The sequence below is a fragment of the Bombina bombina genome, chromosome 5 (genome assembly GCF_027579735.1).
Source record: "Bombina bombina isolate aBomBom1 chromosome 5, aBomBom1.pri, whole genome shotgun sequence".
In the NCBI taxonomy this organism is placed as follows: Eukaryota; Metazoa; Chordata; class Amphibia; order Anura; family Bombinatoridae; genus Bombina; species Bombina bombina.
Window position 1 is genome coordinate 947,679,206 of NC_069503.1, and position 21,239 is coordinate 947,700,444.

Here is a 21,239-nt window from a genome sequence, read left to right on the forward strand (position 1 = left end):
CACACACACACACACACACACACACACACACACATATATATATATATATATATATATATATATATATATATATATATATATATATACAATGGATATAAAAAGTCTACACACCCCTGTTAAAATGTCGAGTTTCTGTGATGTAAAAAAATGAGACAAAGATAAATCATTTCAGAACTTTTTCCCCCTTTAATGTGACCTATAAACTGTACAATTCAATTGAAAAACAAACTGAAATCTTTTAGGTAAAGGGAAATAAAAATAAAAAAATAAAATAAAATGGTTGCATAAGTGTGAACACCATTAAACGAATACTTTATTGAAGCACCTTTTGATTTTATTACAACACTCAGTCTTTTGGGTATGAGTTTTTCAGCATGGCACATCTTGACTTGGCAAGATTTGCCCACTCTTCTTTGCAAAAACACTCTGTCAGAATGCAAGGGCATCTCCTGTGCAAAGCCCTCTTCAGATCACCCCACAGATTTTAAATTGGATTCAGGTCTGGGCTCTGGCTGGGCCATCCCAAAACTTTAATCTTCTTCTGGTGAAGCCATTCCTTTGTTGATTTGGATGTATGCTTTGGGTCATTGTCATGCTGAAAGATGCAGTTCCTCTTCATGTTCAGTTATCTAGCAGAAGCCTGAAGGTTTTGTGCCAATATTGTCTGGTATTTGGAACTGTTCATTATTCCCTCTACCTTGACTAAGGCCCCATTTCCAGCTGAAGGAAAACAGCCCCAAAGCATGATGCTGACACCACCATGCTTCACTGTGGGTATGGTTTTCTTTTGGGGATATGCAGTGTTGTTTTTGCGCCAAGCATATCTTTTGGAATTATGGCCAAAAAGTTCAACTTTGGTTTCATCAGACCAGAACACCTTTTGCAACATGCTTTTGGGAAACTTCAGATGTGTTTTTGCAAAATTTAGCCAGGCTTGGATGTTTTTTTTTGTAAGAAAAGGCTTCCGTCTTGTCACTCTACCCCATAGCCCAGACATATGAAGAATATGGGCGATTGTTGTCACATGTACCACACAGCCAGTACTTGCCAGATATTCCTGCAGCTCCTTTAATGTTGCTGTAGGCCTCTTGGCAGCCTCCCAGACCAGTTTTCTTCTCGTCTTTTCATCAATTTTGAAGGGACATCCAGTTCTTGGTAATGTCGCTGTTGCACCATATTTTCTTCACTTGATGATGACTGTCTTCACTGTGTTCCATGGTATATCTAATGCCTTGGAAATTCTTTTGTACCCTTCTCCTGACTGATACCTTTTAACAATGAGATCCCTCTGATGCTTTAGAAGCTCTCTGCAGACCATGGCTTTTGCTGTAGGATGCGACTAACAAAATGTCAGGAAAGACCTACTAGAACAGCTGAACTTTATTTGGGGTTAGTCAGAGGCACTTTAAATGATGACAGGTGTGTACTGACTCCTATTTAACATGATTTTGAATGTGATTGCTTAATTCCGAACACAGCTTCATCCCCAGTTATAAAAGGGTGTTCACACTTATGCAACCATATTATTTTTTTTTTTTTTTCTTTATTAATCTTTTATTGAAAATTTTATGAATAAAACCAATACAAAATCATAAAGTGCAACATCAGCGCTGTGATTACATATTTCTTGACATGTCAATGAAAGAAGAAACAAACTCAAAGCCATTATTTCATTCTAGTATTACAGTTGTTGTAATCTGAGTCCATTCACACAATTAGAATTACTACTTTGATAAGATTCTGGAGTTTGATTTAGTCATGATCACAGCGTTGGCATTAGTATTACTATGTGTGTACAATAGCATAAATATAACAAAAAACACGAAACAACTACTTCCTGCAGAGAGCGCTTTTTCTTGTTCTCATCTATTTAATATTCGGGATTGGCTAGTCAGGTAACTAACGAACTTGTTATCTATATGTGTTTAAAGTTGTTTGCTAGCTCCGAAATAAGACTCCCAGTAAAACCACATGTCGTTGTATGTTGCCAATTGGTTTGTTTTAAAATAATAATATCTTTCTAGCAATAGGGCTCCTTTCACCTTTTCCCTCCACTCATCTATTGTAGGGATCTTATCTGATCGCCACGCTGCAGCTATGAGCTGTTTAGCTGAATTAAGCATAATATGGCCAAGGTTCCTTCTTATTTTACATTTGATATTACTTAATATATTGAATAGGCAAATTTGGGGTGAGGGGGCAACATCGCAAGCTAAGGCCAAATTTATTTAATCTATTATCTTTCCCCAATATGTGTTTATTGTAGGACACGACCACCAGATGTGGCCCATAGTGCCTACTTCGTCTCTGCATCTCCAGCATTTTTCATTGGCTAAGGGAAAGAGATGTTTCATTCTATTTGGTGTTAAATACCAACGAAACATTACTTTGTAATTTGTTTCTAAAGCTGCTGTAGTGTGTGCTGAGTGAGCTATGGTCCTGAATATATTTTCCCATATCTTAGGATCTTGAGGTCCCAGTAGATCTCTTTCCCAACTTTTCACAAAATTATGGGGGTTGGGTTTTGTGGCTGAGAGCAACAGTTTATACATAGAGGAGATAATTCCTTTTGGTGTAAAGCTAGATATGCACATCTGTTCAAATATCATTAGGGGCCTTGTCAACATTGTTCTGTTCCTGTGTGTCATGATATAGTGGCGTGCCTGATGGTACCTCATCCATTGATTAAAAAACCGCCCACCTACTTCTTGTAGGTCATCAATAGGCAACAATTTTTCCTTTCTAAGTAATAATGTAACTGGGATGTGACCCTTTAGACTATTGTCACCCTCCGTATTATACTTCTGGCCTTCTGGAAACTCTGGGTTAGCTAAAATTGGTGTCAAAGGTGAATGGGCACTAGAGATTCCCTTATATCTATCTCGTGTGTATATCCAATCTGATATAGTCGACACTACAGTGGCTGTGAAAGTGTTCTGAGATTTAGCTAAAGCTGTAGGCAACCAGCACATGCCTCCTAGTTGAGGTACCCCTGAGATGTCATGTTCTAATTGTATCCAATGTTTAAAGTCACAACCATTATTTCTACTCCATTCTAAAATTCTTTGTAGGGAAATAGCTTGTTTATATAATAATATATTAGGTACTCCCAGAACTCCCGAGACTTTTTTAGCATACAGTGAGAATTTGGATATTCTTGGCGGTTTCCCCTTCCATATAAAGCTGTTCATTACTTTCTGTATTTTTCGTATGTATATGAGAGTATGTGGTAGGGGTAAGGTTTGTAATATATACAAGACTTTTGGCAGGAGTACCATCTTAACCGTATTCATTCTCCCTATCCAGGATATATTTTTAGACATCCAAGATGATGCCTGAGTAGAGATTGTTTGTAATAGCTTAGTGTAGTTAATAGTGCGAATTGAGTCCAGACTATTTGTTAAATGTATACCCAGATATTTTATGGATTTTGTTTGAATCGCGAAATCACATTTATTTTGTATAATGGTGATAGTGTATTGGGGGATATGTAGTGGCAAAAGTTCTGACTTATTAGTATTTACTGAAAAGTTTGATACTTCTCCATACTCTTTCAATTCCTTCTGCACCGCGGAGAGAGACCCCAAGGGACTTGACAGAGACATCAGAACGTCGTCTGCAAACATGGATAACTTGTATTCTCTGTTTTTAACCGTTATACCTCCAATGTTTTTGTTTAATCTAATTTTACATGCAAGAATTTCTAGTGATAGAATAAATAGCAAAGGGGACAGTGGGCATCCCTGTCGGGTACCATTTCGGATTTCAAATTGTTCAGAGAGAGTGCCATTTATTCTAATTTGGGCTGTGGGGAAGGAGTATAGGGCCATAATTTTGTTTATAAATGCCTTTGGTATATTAAATTTGGTGAGTACTGATTCCAGAAAGGTCCAATCTAATCTATCGAACGCTTTCTCAGCATCCGTTGATAGTAGCACTGAGGGTATTTTGTTCTTATTGATAAATTCTATGATATTTAAAAGTTTCACAGTATTGTCCCGTGCCTCCCTCCGCGGCACAAAACCCACTTGGTCTGGAGAAATTAATGATGGGAGAAGAATGTTTAGCCTAGAGGCCAGGACCTTGGCAAAAATTTTTAGATCAAGGTTCAGTAAGGAAATGGGTCGGAAATTAGCTGGGGTGTTGGGCTTTTTCCCTGGTTTAGGGAGGACTGTGATGACTGCTTGTAACATCGTTTCCGGTAAGTCGTCCCCTTTGTCTATTTGTTGAAATGTATTTAGTAGGTGGGGTGTCAATATATGTGAATATAGTTTATAGTAGGAACCCGAGAACCCGTCTGGGCCAGGTGCTTTTTCAGGTTTTAATGACTTTATTGCATCACTGATTTCCTTATGGCTTATTGGGGCCTGTAACCTTTCACTATCCTTTTCTGAGATGATTGGGACCTTAACTGTCTTTAAATATTCATTACATTTGTTTTTGTGTTCTATTGGGGACCTGTTAGGGAAGAGGTTATATAATGTGTGGTAGTATTGTTTAAATGTGTCTGCTATCTGTTTGGTATCTTCTACTTTCTCCCCTCTAGAGTTATTAATTGTGTGGATATAAGTTTTTGCTTGTTTGGATTTAAGTAGTCTAGCCAATTGTCTGCCAGGTTTCCCAGCCTCACTATAAAATTTCTGTTTAAGTTTGAAAGCTATGCCTTGGGCTTTGATGTGTAGGTGAGATGTTAATTTTGATCTGTAAAATTTTAATTGTTGGAAAATAGAGTCATTTTGTGGGTGGAGTTTGTGTAAGTAATCTAGTTGTGAAATTTCCTTAGCAAGGTGTTGATATTCCTCCCTCTGTTTTTTTATTTTTTTGGCTCTGATTTGGATCAGTAAGCCTCTTATATAACTTTTATGTGTTTCCCACACTATTGCTGGCGGCATATCTTCTTGGGCGTTTCTATGAAAAAATTCTTGTAATTCAGTTTCCAGAGTCTTTTGTGTCTCTGGATCTAGAAGCAATGATTCGTCTAATCTCCAACTGAATTCTCTGATCGGGGCTGAAGGCCAATTGATAGAGCATCTGACCATAGAATGGTCTGACCATGCAGTGTGTGTAATATTCGTTGTGATTGCGTGGGATAGGGTAATGTGATCAAGAAAAATATAGTCAATCCTTGAATAGGATTTATTCGGGCTGGAAAAAAATGTGTAATCTCTCCGTACCGGGTTGGCTACTCTCCAAGGATCGTGTAGTCCAAGTGTCTTAACAAGGTTCCACATGGCTTTAAGTTTGCTATGTGCGATGTGTATATTTGGGTTGGAGCTGTCTAATTTAGGATTTAAAGGCAGGTTAAAATCACCCATGACTATCAATTGTCCCTTTTGTATGTCTTGTATAAGAGGTATTATTGACTTATAAAAGGCTGCTTGTTTTTGATTGGGAGCGTAGATATTAACTAGCGTGACTACTTTATTATATAGGACACCACATACCGCTAGGAATCTGCCATCTGCGTCTTTTTTCTGATCAATTAATTGGAAAGGTATGGAACTACGTATAAGGATGCTAACTCCATTTATCTTTTTCGTAGGGTGGGAACTATCGAAGTGTTGAGAGAAATTATTATAGAAATATTTGGGGATGGAGCCTCTTTTGAAGTGTGTTTCCTGCAAACCTATGATCTCCCCTCCTTTTTGTGCTATGTCTCTCATAGCTAGCGATCTTTTATTAGGGACATTGAAACCTTTTACATTTTGTGTGATAAAATGAATATTTTTATCTGTCATATTGTTACCTTATCAGCTCCTACTCTGTGTTCATATAACATATTGTTCCCGGAAATGATGTTTCGTCTCTGCAGGATGAAACCTATACATAATCTAACAACGAAAATTATAACAAAACAATAGAACATTAAAACATGAAAAACATAAACAGTCTTAACTCTATATAAACAATAGAGGGAAATAGCAATGAATTCCTAGGAGGAAAACATTCAGCCCTCGAAGTACAGCTATGCATATGACATTTTATTTAACCTGTCAATTTATTAGTTGACATAAGAATTTGAGATGCAAATAACTAGTGTTTATAGTTAGACCTTTAAGGCCATCTTGAGGTCTTTTCTTATTTTTTTTTTTTTTTTTTTTTTATATTTATAAAAGGATACTGTCCACCAGGTCAGGCTTTGAAGACTGAGGAAAAAGAGTTCTTTGTTCGACCGCTACGAACCATCTGCCACTCCTTACGTTGCGGTAGTGAGGTTGTTTGTGAAATGGAAGTGACAGTGGCGTCCTGTCCATTAACAGTGTCCCCATCTGGTGAGGGAATTTCCAGCTTCCTGCAGAAGTCATCGATCTCTGTGATAGACGAGCAAATTGCTCTCCTATTTTTCCAAATGACTGTGAGTTGAAAAGGATGACCCCATCTATAGGGTATGTTTCTGGCTTGTAGATGTTTTGTGAGGATTGAGAGTTCTTTTCTCCTGGCAAGGGTTCTAGCCGATAAGTCAGCGAAGAATTGCAAAGTGGCTCCATCTTTTTGTATGGGTCTCTTATCTCTAGCTGCTGTCATGAGGCGCTCCTTCATTTGATAACTTGTTATTTTTATGATCACGTCTCTGGGAGGTGCCGCCTCAGGGGGTCTGGATCTTAAGGCACGATGGGCTCTGTCTATTCCTACTTCAGAGTTATCTGTAGGGTCTCTGAGCTGAGAGAATAAGGATTGTAGGTATTCTTGTAGAGTTGAAGAGTCGACTGATTCCGGGATACCACGTATCCTGATGTTGTGCCTTCTGGACCTATTCTCTAAGTCCTCTATTTTATCTTCTAACTGACGGACAGTTTGGTCTTGAAGGTCCAGATGATCATTCACTTTTGACATGCATACATCATATTCCTGAACATGTTCTTCCAAAATATTAACTCGGTTCCCTATTTCTGTAATATCTTTTTTCAGTTCTGATATTTCATCTTTAATGCACTGTTTTACTTGAGTAATGAGTGAAGAAAAATCTTGCTTTGATGGTATAGAAGAGATCACTGATTGTGGAATAGAGACCATGGTATCTTCCCCATCTGAAGCCGAGTCAGAGGAGCTAGATGAATGTAGGGATTGAGCTTTTTGCGGTGTAGTGGGGTCATCTAGTGGTGAGGGTAAAGCTGCTGCTTTAAGGTATTTATCCATTGAAGGATTGCTTCTGTTCCCATTTTTGTGTTGTTTAACTTTTTGTGGATCTTTTTTTGGCGACATTTTGATTGCAGGTGTCACTGTAGCTTTTGAGGTTTGCTCCAAGTGTGTATTTTTTCTGTAAGAAATGCCTTAGTACAGTTGGTAGTAGCAAGACATATAAATTTTTTGCAAGTCACAGTAATAGGAGCGAATATCTTGATGAGATTGTGATTGCATATATTTTCGGCTAGGTTATAGACAGAGATTCCCCCTGTGTTAATGTATAGTGGAGTCTGGCCTCAGTGTTAGTAAAGCTGCATGTCAGATGCAGCTATGAAAGAATTAAATCTGTATTTACATGAAGATTCTTGCAGTATTCTTATTTAAACAATTTCAATGACTCGGTGTTAATAATGCTGCATGTCAGATTTGGCTATGAAATATTCAAATCTGTGTTCCCATGTAGATTCTTGTAGTATTCTTATTTAGACAATTTCAGCCTCATTGCAATCCCTGCTGAAAGGACACAAGGTAACTTAACCTTTGATCTAGGTTTTTGTTTTTGTTAGAGGGGCCCATCAATAAGCCTAAACAACTGAGCAACTGAGCATACACCCCTTCCTTTCTGGATATACTGATTATGAGGGAAAGTCTCTTGCAAGCTCTGTCTGTACCAAACATGCGCTGGGTGTTTTATGCCTCAATTCAGATCATAGCCAAAGACTGTCTCTTTATTTATCTGCATCCACGATGCCCTTGTCTGTAAAATCCCATTTGCGCTGTAAATCGCCCCATAAGGTGAGTTATGCGATCTGGCCTTACGTCTCTTTGTTTGCTTTACTCTATGCTCAGCGCGGGCTATACAGGCCCCATTGTATTCCCAAGTGCGTATGACTCACCAAGATGGCGCTCGGCATCGGAGATCAGGGTTCCCTCGTGTGTAGTAACATGCCGGCTACCTCCCGCAGCAGCATCGCTTACTTGGTGTGAGTCCTTTTTCTTTCTTGCAGCTCAGGCGGTGTATGCTCATGTGGCGTAGAGTACTTCCATGTAGTTTACCGTTCCGGTTAGTGTCATAAGGCCTGTGATTATTAGAAGATGTTTGCCACGCCACTTAACTCACAGAAACGGCCTTTCAGTGTTCAATCTTTGTTCTAACTTGGTTATGGCATAATAAAGCTATGTTCATTAGGTGATGGTACCAGGTTTTAAGGGCTTGCAATGTACTTTCTCGGGCTGAAGCACCGGAGCTCACCTAATGTGCGGCCATCACTATCCAGTGCCGGCTCCGCCCCGCCATATTATTTTTTTTTTATTATTTTTATTTCCCTTTACTTAAAAGATTTCAGTTTGTTTTTCAATTGAGTTGTACAGTTTATAGGTCACATTAAAGGTGGAAAAAGTTCTGAAATTATTTATCTTTGTCTCATGTTTTTACATCACAGAAACTCGACATTTTAACAGGGGTGTGTAGACTTATATATATATATATATATATATATATATATATATATATATATATATATATATATATATATATATATATATATATATATATATACAGTGGATATAAAAAGTCTACACACCCCTGTTAAAATGTCAGGTTTTTGTGATGTAAAAACATGAGACAAAGATAAATAATTTCAGAACTTTTTCCACCTTTAATGTGACCTATAAACTGTACAACTCAACTGAAAAACAAACTGAAATATTTTAAGTAAAGGGAAATAAAGATAAAAAACTAAAATAATATGGTTGCATAAGTGTGAACACCCTTTTATAACTGGGGATGTAGCTGTGTTCAGAATTAAGCAATCACATTCAAAATCATGTTAAATAGGAGTCAGTACACACCTGTCATCATTTAAAGTGCCTGTGACTAACCCCAAATAAAGTTCAGCTGTTCTAGTAGGTCTTTCCTGACATTTTGTTAGTCGCATCCTACAGCAAAAGCCATGGTCTGCAGAGAGCTTCTAAAGCATCAGAGGGATCTCATTGTTAAAAGGTATCAGTCAGGAGAAGGGTACAAAAGAATTTCCAAGGCATTCGATATACCATGGAACACAGTGAAGACAGTCATCATCAAGTGAAGAAAATATGGTGCAACAGCGACATTACCAAGAACTGGATGTCCCTCCAAAATTGATGAAAAGACAAGAAGAAAACTGGTCTGGGAGGCTGCCAAGAGGCCTACAGCAACATTAAAGAAGATGCAGGAATATCTGTCTGGGCTATGGGGTAGAGTGACAAGACGGAAGCCTTTTCTTACAAAAAAAAAACATCCAAGCCCGGCTAAATTTTGCAAAAACACATCTGAAGTTTCCCAAAAGCATGTTGCAAAAGGTGTTCTGGTCTGATGAAACCAAAGTTGAACTTTTTGGCCATAATTCCAAAAGATATGTTTGGCGCAAAAACAACACTGCATATCACCAAAAGAACACCATACCCACAGTGAAGCATGGTGGTGTCAACATAATGCTTTGGGGCTGTTTTTCTTCAGCTGGAAATGGGGCCTTAGTCAAGGTAGAGGGAATAATGAACAGTTCCAAATACCAGACAATATTGGCACAAAACCTTCAGGCTTCTGCTAGATAGCTGAACATGAAGAGGAACTTCATCTTTCAGCATGACAACGACCCAAAGCATACATCCAAATCAACAAAGGAATGGCTTCACCAGAAGAAGATTTAAGTTTTGGGATGGCCCAGCCAGAGCCCAGACCTGAATCCAATTCAAAATCTGTGGGGTGATCTGAAGAGGGCTTTGCACAGGAGATGCCCTTGCATTCTGACAGATTTAGAGTGTTTTTGCAAAGAAGAGTGGGCAAATCTTGCCAAGTCAAGATGTGCCATGCTGAAAAACTCATACCCAAAAGACTGAGTGCTGTAATAAAATCAAAAGGTGCTTCAATAAAGTATTAGTTTAATGGTGTTCACACTTATGCAACCATATTATTTTATTTTTTTATTTTTATTTCCCTTTACCTAAAAGATTTCAGTTTGTTTTTCAATTGAGTTGTACAGTTTATAGGTCACATTAAAGGTGGAAAAAGTTCTGAAATTATTTATCTTTGTCTCATGTTTTTACATCACAGAAACCTGACATTTTAACAGGGGTGTGTAGACTTTTTATATCTACTGTATATATATATATACTACGATATACTACAATATATATATATATATATATATATATATATATATATATATACAGTGGATATAAAAAGTCTACACACCCCTGTTAAAATGTCAGGTTTTTGTGATGTAAAAACATGAGACAAAGATAAATAATTTCAGAACTTTTTCCACCTTTAATGTGACCTATAAACTGTACAACTCAACTGAAAAACAAACTGAAATATTTTAAGTAAAGGGAAATAAAGATAAAAAACTAAAATAATATGGTTGCATAAGTGTGAACACCCTTTTATAACTGGGGATGTAGCTGTGTTCAGAATTAAGAAATCACATTCAAAATCATGCTAAATAGGAGTCAGTACACACCTGTCATCATTTAAAGTGCCTCTGACTAACCCCAAATAAAGTTCAGCTGTTCTAGTAGGTCTTTCCTGACATTTTGTTAGTCGCATCCTACAGCAAAAGCCATGGTCTGCAGAGAGCTTCTAAAGCATCAGAGGGATCTCATTGTTGAAAGGTATCAGTCAGGAGAAGGGTACAAAAGAATTTCCAAGGCATTAGATATACCATGAAACACAGTGAAGACAGTCATCATCAAGTGAAGAAAATATGGTGCAACAGCGACATTACCAAGAACTGGATGTCCCTCCAAAATTGATGAAAAGACGAGAAGAAAACTGGTCTGGGAGGCTGCCAAGAGGCCTACAGCAACATTAAAGGAGATGCTGGAATATCTGGCAAGTACTGGCTGTGTGGTACATGTGACAACAATCACCCATATTCTTCATATGTCTGGGCTATGGGGTAGAGTGACAAGACGGAAGCCTTTTCTTACAAAAAAAAAAACCATCCAAGCCTGGCTAAATTTTGCAAAAACACATCTGAAGTTTCCCAAAAGCATGTTGCAAAAGGTGTTCTGGTCTGATGAAACCAAAGTTGACCTTTTTTGCCATAATTCCAAAAGATATGTTTGGTGCAAAAACAACACTAATATCACCAAAAGAACACCATACCCACAGTGAAGCATGGTGGTGTCAACATAATGCTTTGGGGCTGTTTTTCTTCAGCTGGAAATGGGGCCTTAGTCAAGGTAGATGGAATAATGAACAGTTCCAAATACCAGACAATATTGGCACAAAACCTTCAGGCTTCTGCTAGATAGCTGAACATGAAGAGGAACTTCATCTTTCAGCATGACAATGACCCAAAGCATACATCCAAATCAACAAAGGAATGGCTTCACCAGAAGAAGATTTAAGTTTTGGGATGGGCCAGCCAGAGCCCAGACCTGAATCCAATTCAAAATCTGTGGGGTGATCTGAAGAGGGCTGTGCACATGAGATGCCCTTGCATTCTGACAGATTTAGAGTGTTTTTGCAAAGAAGAGTGGGCAAATCTTGCCAAGTCAAGATGTGCCATGCTGAAAAACTCATACCCAAAAGACTGAGTGCTGTAATAAAATCAAAAGGTGCTTCAATAAAGTATTATTTTAATGGTGTTCACACTTATGCAACCATATTATTTTATTTTTTTATTTTTATTTCCCTTTACCTAAAAGATTTCAGTTTGTTTTTCAATTGAATTGTACAGTTTATAGGTCACATTAAAGGGGGAAAAGTTCTGAAATGATTTATCTTTGTCTCATTTTTTAACATCACAGAAACTAGACATTTTAACAGGGGTGTGTAGACTTTTTATATCCACTGTATATATATATAGTATGGTATGCCAGTGGACAAGGGCTAGGGATTAGCCCAAAACATGTTTGGCACTCTTTTCAACCAGACCACAGAATCTTTCTAATGATTTTATAGCTTTTTGTATTTTTTTAAACTGAAAAAAATATTATTTTTTATTATTTTGGGATTTCCTTCATTTTGAGAGATGCGGGTAATACCAGTTTACTATAAATATAATTTTTTCCTTTGGTCCAGGAGGGGCAGTTCTTAACTAGCATAACAGTCTGCTCCCACAATTGGGAAAAGAAACAAACCCCTTTGTGTTTAGCCGGTGTGGAAACCTCTAACATCTGATAGCATAAAGGTGGAAATATTTACACACTTACCCCCCTCTTCACGGCTCGTAATCCTGGATGGTACCTGTGCCTTTGAAAGCCGTGAGTATGTATTCGCTTCGGGCGGGCGCCGGTCCGTGTACATCTCTAGGAGCCTCCACCCTCAACAAGCCACTCCATCTGTCGCTGCTACAGTGACTCGACCAGCTCACAGGTCTGACATCACCATTAGATGCCGACTTGTGGGGGGTAAGGAGTCCCCGATTCTTCTTTTTCAATCGAAGGTCCTCACTCCTCCACCTCGTAAGTTTCTTATAGCTTGAACTTGGTCACAGAGTTAATAACAACTGCTGACTCCAGAAATTTGGCTCATATCCAAGAGAAACAAAAAAAGTGGAACTGGAGTCGCAGTAATGAAGTCAATCTTGTAGCTTTATTCATCCATAAAAACAGTTAAACAATGTGTACAAATATATCCCAGATGACACATCCCTTGTAGGACCATCCAATATTGGCAGAGGGGTGAATGTAGATCAGAGTGACAAACAGGATCTCGAGCAGGTTTTTTCCCTTCCCCCAAAGAAACCAGAGGGCGGGGGTAGAGGAAGAGGGGGCCAGTCAGGCCAGCCAAGTCAGAACCGTCAGTCTACCAGACGGGGCAGATGAGGGAGCAAGTATCAGTAAAAGATTTAAATGTAATCAATCTGTCTGATCATATTTTGTCTGATATGGAAATAAAAGTGTTGAGTTTGGGACTAGGGTTTGTTCCGTCACAAAAATGTAATTTGTTTAACACGTTGATAGACGTTAACAAATTGATCAGAGGATTGACAGTACAAAAGTTCTTCTTTAATGAGGCTATTGAGGATACAGATATGTCTTCTTTGAGCAGGATAGACACATAATCACTGATGAGCTTCCCTTTACTGAGGAATGCGATATTCAACATTTGGAAGCATTGTTACATGAAGGGGAGACAGATGATAAAATGCCAAGGGCCCAGACACCGAAATTAAGAGAAGTGTCAAGATTTTATCCTATACAATATAGGGGAGACATATTGGAAACCTTCCAAAAAAGGGTTGAAAGAGATTTGACATTGTTATATCAGGCTACACCCAATAATCAGTACAATTTAAACTATAAGGAAAGGGAATCCCTGAGGAAACTCCAAACCAATGAAAGTTTGGTCATTAGAAATGCAGATAAAGGCGGATCGGTGGTAGTTATGACAAGAGACCAATTCATCACAGAAGCAGAAAGACAGCTACATGACAATAGATATTATCAGGTCCTAGGAGGGGATCCCACCAATAGGTACAAAAGGGAATTGGCGCAGATCCTTGATGATGGTAGGGAGCTAGGGATCCTGGATGAGTCTACCTGTGACTTCCTCCTGGTAGACAATCCAGTAATGCCCATCTTTAACCATCTACCAAAGGTGCATAAATCCCTGGAGGGGGTCACAGGTGGACCCATCGTGAGTGGTATAGGATCACTCCTTGAGAGGGTCTCGCAGTGGCTAGATGGCATTCTGCAACCCATGGTGGGGAGATTAACTAGCTTTCTACAAGACACAACACATGTCTTAAGGTTGATGGAAAACTTAAAATGGGAGGAGACTGACATGTGGCTCACCATCGATGTTAGAGCCCTCTATACCTCCATACCACATAACAAGGGTTTGATTGCTATTGAATTCTTCTTGAGGAGAAATACAGGCTTTACTGATGATTCAGTGGATTATATACTGAGAATAGTGCGTTATCTTTTGACACATAATTATTTCTCCTTTGAGGGGGCTTTCTATTTCCAGCGGTGCGGGACAGCGATGGGCGCAAAGTTTGCGCCCTCTTTCGCCAACCTCTATATGGGGTGGTGGGAGCTGTTCCGCATCTATGGAGATGGGAACCCCTTCAGAGGAAATATACAATTCTACCAGCGCTTCATAGATAATCTGCTCCTGGTGTGGAGGGGAACAGTGGAACGAGCTGAGACCTTTGTGAACTGGTTAAACAACAACGACTTTGGGTTGGAGTTCACTTTTGAACTAAACAAACATCAGATTAACTTTCTGGATCTCACTTTAAAGGGGATCCCCAAAGTCGGGGTTGAAACCGAGGTCTACAGAAAGCAGATAACAGGAAATACACTACTCCACGCCAGGAGCAGTCATCCGAAACAGGTGTTCAAATCGGTCGCAAAGGGCCAATTCACCAGACTTAAGCGCAATTTCAGTAATCTTGAGCAGTTTGAAAAGCATGCTGATCAATTGTCAGAACGCCTGAAGGTGAGAGGGTATAAGACACATGAGATACAAAAAGCAAGGAAGGAAGTCACTTCCTCCAACAGGAAAAAATTGTTGGAGAAAGCTGAAACAAAATCCACAAAGAGTGGAAACGTGTATTTTGTAACAGACTACAGCATCCAATATAACAAAATATGCCAGATAATAAGTAAACACTTTAAAATGCTGGCAGCTGACAATGCGCTGGCTGGAGTGGTAGAACAAGGTTGCAAATATTCATTTAGAAAGGGAGTCACCATGGGCAACCTTCTGGCCCCGACCCAATTAAAAAGTACTCGGAGAGAACAACCTAGCTCCTGGCTTAGATTCAAGGGAGTCTACAGGTGCAGTAACATCACATGCAAGGCATGTGAGCATCTATTGGTAGGAGAGGGGTTTAGATGTTGTGCTACTAATGAAACCTTCAACCATAAAAAGTGCATGAATTGTAGGAGTAATTTTTCAATATACCTAGCAAGCTGTGTTTTATGTAGATTACAGTATGTAGGTATGACAACAAGAGAGACACAGGTGCGTATCAGAGAGCACCTTTTGGATAATAAGGCGGGTACTCTGACCACCCCACTCATCCAGCATTTTAAGTTGGTCCACAATAAGGAAAGTGTCAACTTCAAATGGACCATAATTGAAACAGTGGATGTAGGGCGAAGGGGGGGATAGGGAGTCAGCACTTGCCAAAAAAGAGGTGTTCTGGATATTTAAATTGAAGACAAGGTATCCCACAGGACTGAATTCATCCTATGACCTAATTAATCACTGGACATAGTATAGTACTTTCCTAGCCATTGGTTTAATTTAATTCTAATTTTAACTGCATATATGAATGTTTGAAACTTAAAGGAATAAATATGGCCAGGTTTATCTAATTGGCAGTGCAGTGCCATTCAAATTCCCATCAACTTTTTGTTGGGTTCAATATTGAGTATAGATTGGGCAAGTCCAGCCTTTATAGATTATCCTAATTTAGTCAGGATTTGAGGGATTTAGTGTTTAATTAGTATAATACCATTTGAGTAACACATTAGAGGTAGTATTTTTCAATTTTTCTGATTGAGTCTTAATATTTAATACACAGGTTAGCGGGGTGAGAAATGACTTTAGCCATTTTATGCATCCATTACAAAGCAACTTAAGCAGCATTCAATTATTATTGGTTATTTATATAACTTATAATTTTTCTCACTCACTGTCTGGCTATTAATGGTTATTTACCTTGATAATGCTCCTTTTGTACAGCTAAGAACATATGCAACTTTGGTTCTATATTATATAATAGCAGGTCATATATGCATCACAATGAGTTAAAAAGTAAGGAATGAGTTAAATTGATAACTGCCGTTCAGCCAATGAAATATTTTTACACCCCTTTTAAAGCTCATCAGTAAATAAGGGTTGCCTGCGAGCTATGACTACAGCATAAAGCCGAAACGCGTAAGCTTGTTGTTACCTGAAGGGCAATACACATTGTTTACCTGTTTTTATGGATGAATAAAGCTACAAGATTGACTTCATTACTGCGACTCCAGTTCCCCTTTTTTTGCAGTTCTTAACTACCATATACCTGAAGGACATGTGTCTTCCAGGTCCTGAGATTGGCTTTTCTGCGCCATATTTTTAACACACTAACTATCATTCGGAGGTCTTGTTATCTTTCCCACTTTTTAGGGGTGGAAAGTGAATCAAGAACTGAGTTCCCTTGTTCCAGCTACAGGGGTAGTTTTCTTGGGGACCATAATATTTTCCCTATCTAAGATACAATTTCTGGCAGAGGTCAGAAAATCAAAGATTCTCTGAGTTTCTCGTTTTGCCTTAGTGGCTCAACAGTGGGATGGTCTCCTCCATGGAGAGGTCTAAGTGGCTCACTGGAAGAATTTTTCAGTTGGTGAAAGCTCACAATTGTTGTCTCTCTGCCATCCACATTATAGTAGTGGATGACTGGGAAGTGGATTCCTGAGCATACAGATATTTCATCCCGGGGAGTTGGCTCTCTATCTGGAGGGGTTCGCCAGCTTAACCCTCAAATGGGGGGTGTCAGAGTTGGATATGATGGCATCTTGGCAGAATACCAAACTTCCAAGGTACGGTTCAAGGTCTAGAGATTCACAGGCTGCTCTGATGGATGCTCTGGTGGTTTTCAGGCTAGCATACCTGTTTCCTCCATTTGCTCTTCTTCCACGAGTCATTGCTCATATCAAACAAGAGAAAGCCTTGTCATTCAAATAGCCCCTGCGTGGCCTCGCAGGATCTGGTATGCAGACCTAGTGTAGATGTTGTCTCTCCCACCTTGGAGACTGCCTCTGAGAAAGGACCTTCTGATTCAGGGTCCCTTCTTCCATCCAAATCTCATTTCTCTGAAGCTGACTGCTTGGAGATCAAATGCTTAGTTCTGTCTAAGCGTGGTTTTTCTGAGTCGTCATTGAGACTATGATTCAGGCTCGCAAGCCTGTTACTAGAAAGATTTGATATGGCGTAAATATCTTTATTGGTGTGAATCCAAGTGCTACTCTTGGAGTAGGGTCAGGATTTCTAGGATTTTGTCCTTTCTCCAGGAAGGTCTGGAGAAGGGTCTGTCACTAAGTACCCTGAAGGGTCAGATTTCTGCATTATCTATCTGGTGGGCGTGACAGATGTGCAATCTTTTTGTCAGTCCTTGGTCAGAATCAGGCCTGTGTGTAAGTCTGTTGCTCCTCCCTGGAGTACTAACCTTGATCTTAAGGTTTTGCATCAGGCTCCATTTGAGCCATTGCATTCCATAGATATTAAGTTGTTATCTTGGAAGTTTTTTTTCTTATTGCTATCCCTTCTGCTCTGAGAGTCTCAGGACTCTCAGCTTTGCAGTGTGATTTTACTTATCTTATATTTCATGCCGATAAGGCGGTTCTTCGTACTAAGTTAGGTTTCCTTCCTAAAGTTGTTTCGGATAGAAATATTAATCAGGAGATTGTTGCTCCTTCACTATGTCCTAATCCTTCTTCTCATAAGGAACAGTTGTTGCACAACTTAGATGTTGTGCATGCTCTTAAATTTTATCTACAGGCGACTAAGGATTTTTGCCAGTCTTCTGCCTTGTTTGTTTGTTTCTCTGGAAAAAGTAAACTTTAGAAAGCTACTGCTACTTCTCTTTCTCTCTGGTTGAGAAGTATAATTAGTTTGGCTTATGAGACTGCTGGACAGCAGCCTCCTGAGAGAATTGCAGCTCATTACACTAGGGCTGTTTCTTCTTCTTGGGCTTTCAAAAATGAGACCTCTGTGGAACAGATTAGCAAGGCTGCAACTTGGTCCTCTTTGCATACTTTTTCCAAATTTTATAAATTTGATACTTTTGCCTCGACTGAGGATTCTTTTGGGAGAAAGGTTCTGTTTAGGTTCCCTGTCTTGTCCCTCTCTAATCATGTGTGTCCTCTGGCTTGCATATTGATTCCCAACAGTAATTGATGATCCCGTGGACTCCCCATATCTTAGGAAAGAAAACAAAATTTATGCTTACCTGATAAATTTATTTATTTCCGGATATGGTGAGTCTACGGCCCCGCCCTTTATTTTAATACAGTTATTATTTTCTAAACCTCAGGCACCTCTACAACTTGTGTTGCTTCTTTTTCTCCATTTTCCTTCATTTGCATGACTGGGGATTGTGGGAAGGGAAGTGATAATTAACAGCTTTGCTGTGGTGCTCTTTGCCTCCTCCTGCTGGCCAGGAGTGATATTCCCAATAGTAATTGATTGGACTCACCATATCCAGAAATAAATACATTTATCAGATAAGCATACATTTTGTTTTTTAATGGCCTCCCTGATGACAAATCTATGGTTGGCTAAACGCTCCTGTAACGTTGTTACTGTCTTACCAACATAAACCAGGGAGCATGGGCAAATAAGAATATTTATCACATGATCAATTTGTTTGTGCAAGTCAATCTATAGTGTATCCTAAACCTTTTATTTAGGTGTGGGTGTTGGAAAGAAGAGCTCCTCCACATGCTATGACAGGTAGTACAGTCACCACACTGGTAGCAGCCCACCTTTGTGGACTTGCTACATGTTTCTTTGTTAGCATTTCTCAGGGTCAGTGTCCACCAGTAACTGAGATTGCTTGCTCGGCGATAAGCCACCCTTGGCGATTCCATATGCTGGAATGGGAGATTCTTATTTGGTTTTAATAAATCCCAATGATTTCTCATAGCAAAGTTCATTGTTTTATGTGACATATCAAAAGTATTGACAAAGTTCAATCTCTCATTTCTTTGTGTCTTACTTGTCTCACCAAATAACAGATCATCCTGAGTCCTTGTGAGGAATCTAGTTCTGGTCTCATGGACCAATCTCCGATCATATCCATGTTGTAACAGTTTATTCTTCATTTCATCCATCTGTTTCAACATGATGGGTACATCTGTGTTGTTCCTAACTACTAGAGTGAGTTGATAGACTACCACCCTTCACTTGTGTGGGATGACAACTGTGTGCTTCCAATAAAGAATTTCTGGTCTGTGGGCTTAGAGAAAAGTGAAGTCACAAATCTACACCCTCTCTCAGACTGAATTTTAAACATGTTGACATCCAAAACATTTATCTCATTCTGTGAAAATTTAATTTAAAACTTAATTGTTACAAGTGAATTTAAATATGTTTCCCAAGAAAATAGTTCATCTTCATTACCCCACCACACCATGAAAACATCATCGATGTAGCGGGTATAATAAATTATATGAGCATGTAGTTGTGGTTTCATGATAAAATGTTCATACCATGCCATATACAAATTTGCATATGTCAGGGCCATGTTTGAGCCCATGCAGTTTCTGAAATCTGCAAATAAAAGTCTGACTCAAATCTAAAGTAATTTTTATTTAAACAAAAGGACATTGATTTTAATATGAATTCAATGGATGGACCTGTATATGATGTATATTCCATTAGCATGGCTCAAATTGCTGCTTGAATGCCCCCTCATGAGGAATACATGTGTATAAACTTTCAACGTCAATAGTAACAAGAATATCCTCCTTCTGTAACAAATTTGATGATTTAAGTATATTTAAAAGATGGGCATAAAATGGTTTCTCATTAGTTACATTTTTTATGATTAAGGTCCCTAGTGGTAGGCAATTTGCATATAATTGTATTATTTTGTTATTTTTTACCAACAAAACTAAACACTCTATTTTATCTGGTAAAGATACTGCATAATTTGCCACATCTAGGGACATTTCCCATACTCTATAATGATATACAGTATAATCAGATTGAATGGTGTTCACACACCCCTTGGATGTAGTCATTTATTCGCCATGAAGATGCACTGAAATGGGATGTTTACCCCCCCCCCATGAGGGGTGTGTCCTGGGAAGGTCTTTATAAGGAAGAAAGGTGTTGTTTTTGAATTTCCAATCTTGTCCTTTTGATAAAGCATGGCCACAGACAGGGAGAAATGCATAGCGGTTGCTGTGTATTCGTTATCTGATCCGTACTGTGCGCTGTACCTGACAAATCAAGTGATTGCTGCCTCTGAGGTTTCTGGAAACACTGAGAAGCCGTCGGCCTTGGCAAAGACAAAGTAATCTCTGTTCCTGTTTTCCTTGTATTCTGCACAAAGTGTTTGGATGTTTTAATCTGGCTTACTTTCAGTAAGGGAAATTTTATGTTTGCATGTTATCTTTTATATTAAATTACACTTGAATTGGCCCCGCTCCGGTGCAGCAGTCTAACACCAACACCACCTGTGTGCCTCGGGAAGCAGAGCAACGCTGCCAGCACCTATAAACTACACTACGGGGACCCAGCACTCTCACCTCAGCTACGAGAGTCATCTGTGATAGACCAGATTGCGGCCGGTTACTGTCCGTTGTGTGAAACAGCGGTAGAAGACCCCAGGGAGCTGGGTTGTTTTGAAAGCAAATTGGCGCGAATCCTCGCCATCTTGCGGCCTGGACGTCCGCATCGCCACTGCAGCACATACAGCTTCCCAGCAGCATAAATCTGCTCCAGCCCATATCAAGCTTTTTGAGGAAACGGCAAAAGAAAGGTAAGAAAGTGCTTTGAAATCTTACCTAACGTCTGCACTTCTACTGATATGAGAACATTTGTTTAAGTGGGGAATTACTTCACAACCGCTGTCCTACATACAGCTATAAGCAAACAGGCTCTACTGAGCTCAGCTGATAACACCTATCAAGATTAAAGATTCCTACATAACTTAACAACAGTGGGGCTAGGATTTACAGTACCTTTATTTTTTTTACAAGCCTAAGGACTTAAAAACACGTATATTCAACAAACTGCCTTTATGTAGTACCAACTAAAATACTCCTTCATTATATAAATTTGCAGAACTTTGTAGCTGACAGATATAAAGGTGTAGATCTACCCCCTGTGGGTTTTTCAACTTACAACTGCACACTCCAACATAATAAAGTTGGACACTTAACTACTTATTGCTCTCCATAAAGAAATCTGGTGCAGTTTGGAGCTCTCTCTAGGAATTATTTCTGCAGTTCCTATTTATAGAGTTCTCATACAAAGATAAGAGATTAGGAAGCCTGCAGAGTAGACTCCCCAGAGGAAATAACAATCATTCTGGACATTGATAATTACTGAGTCAATACTCCAATTGTGTAAAACCAGTATTTGTCATCACGTAAAATTTATTGATACACAG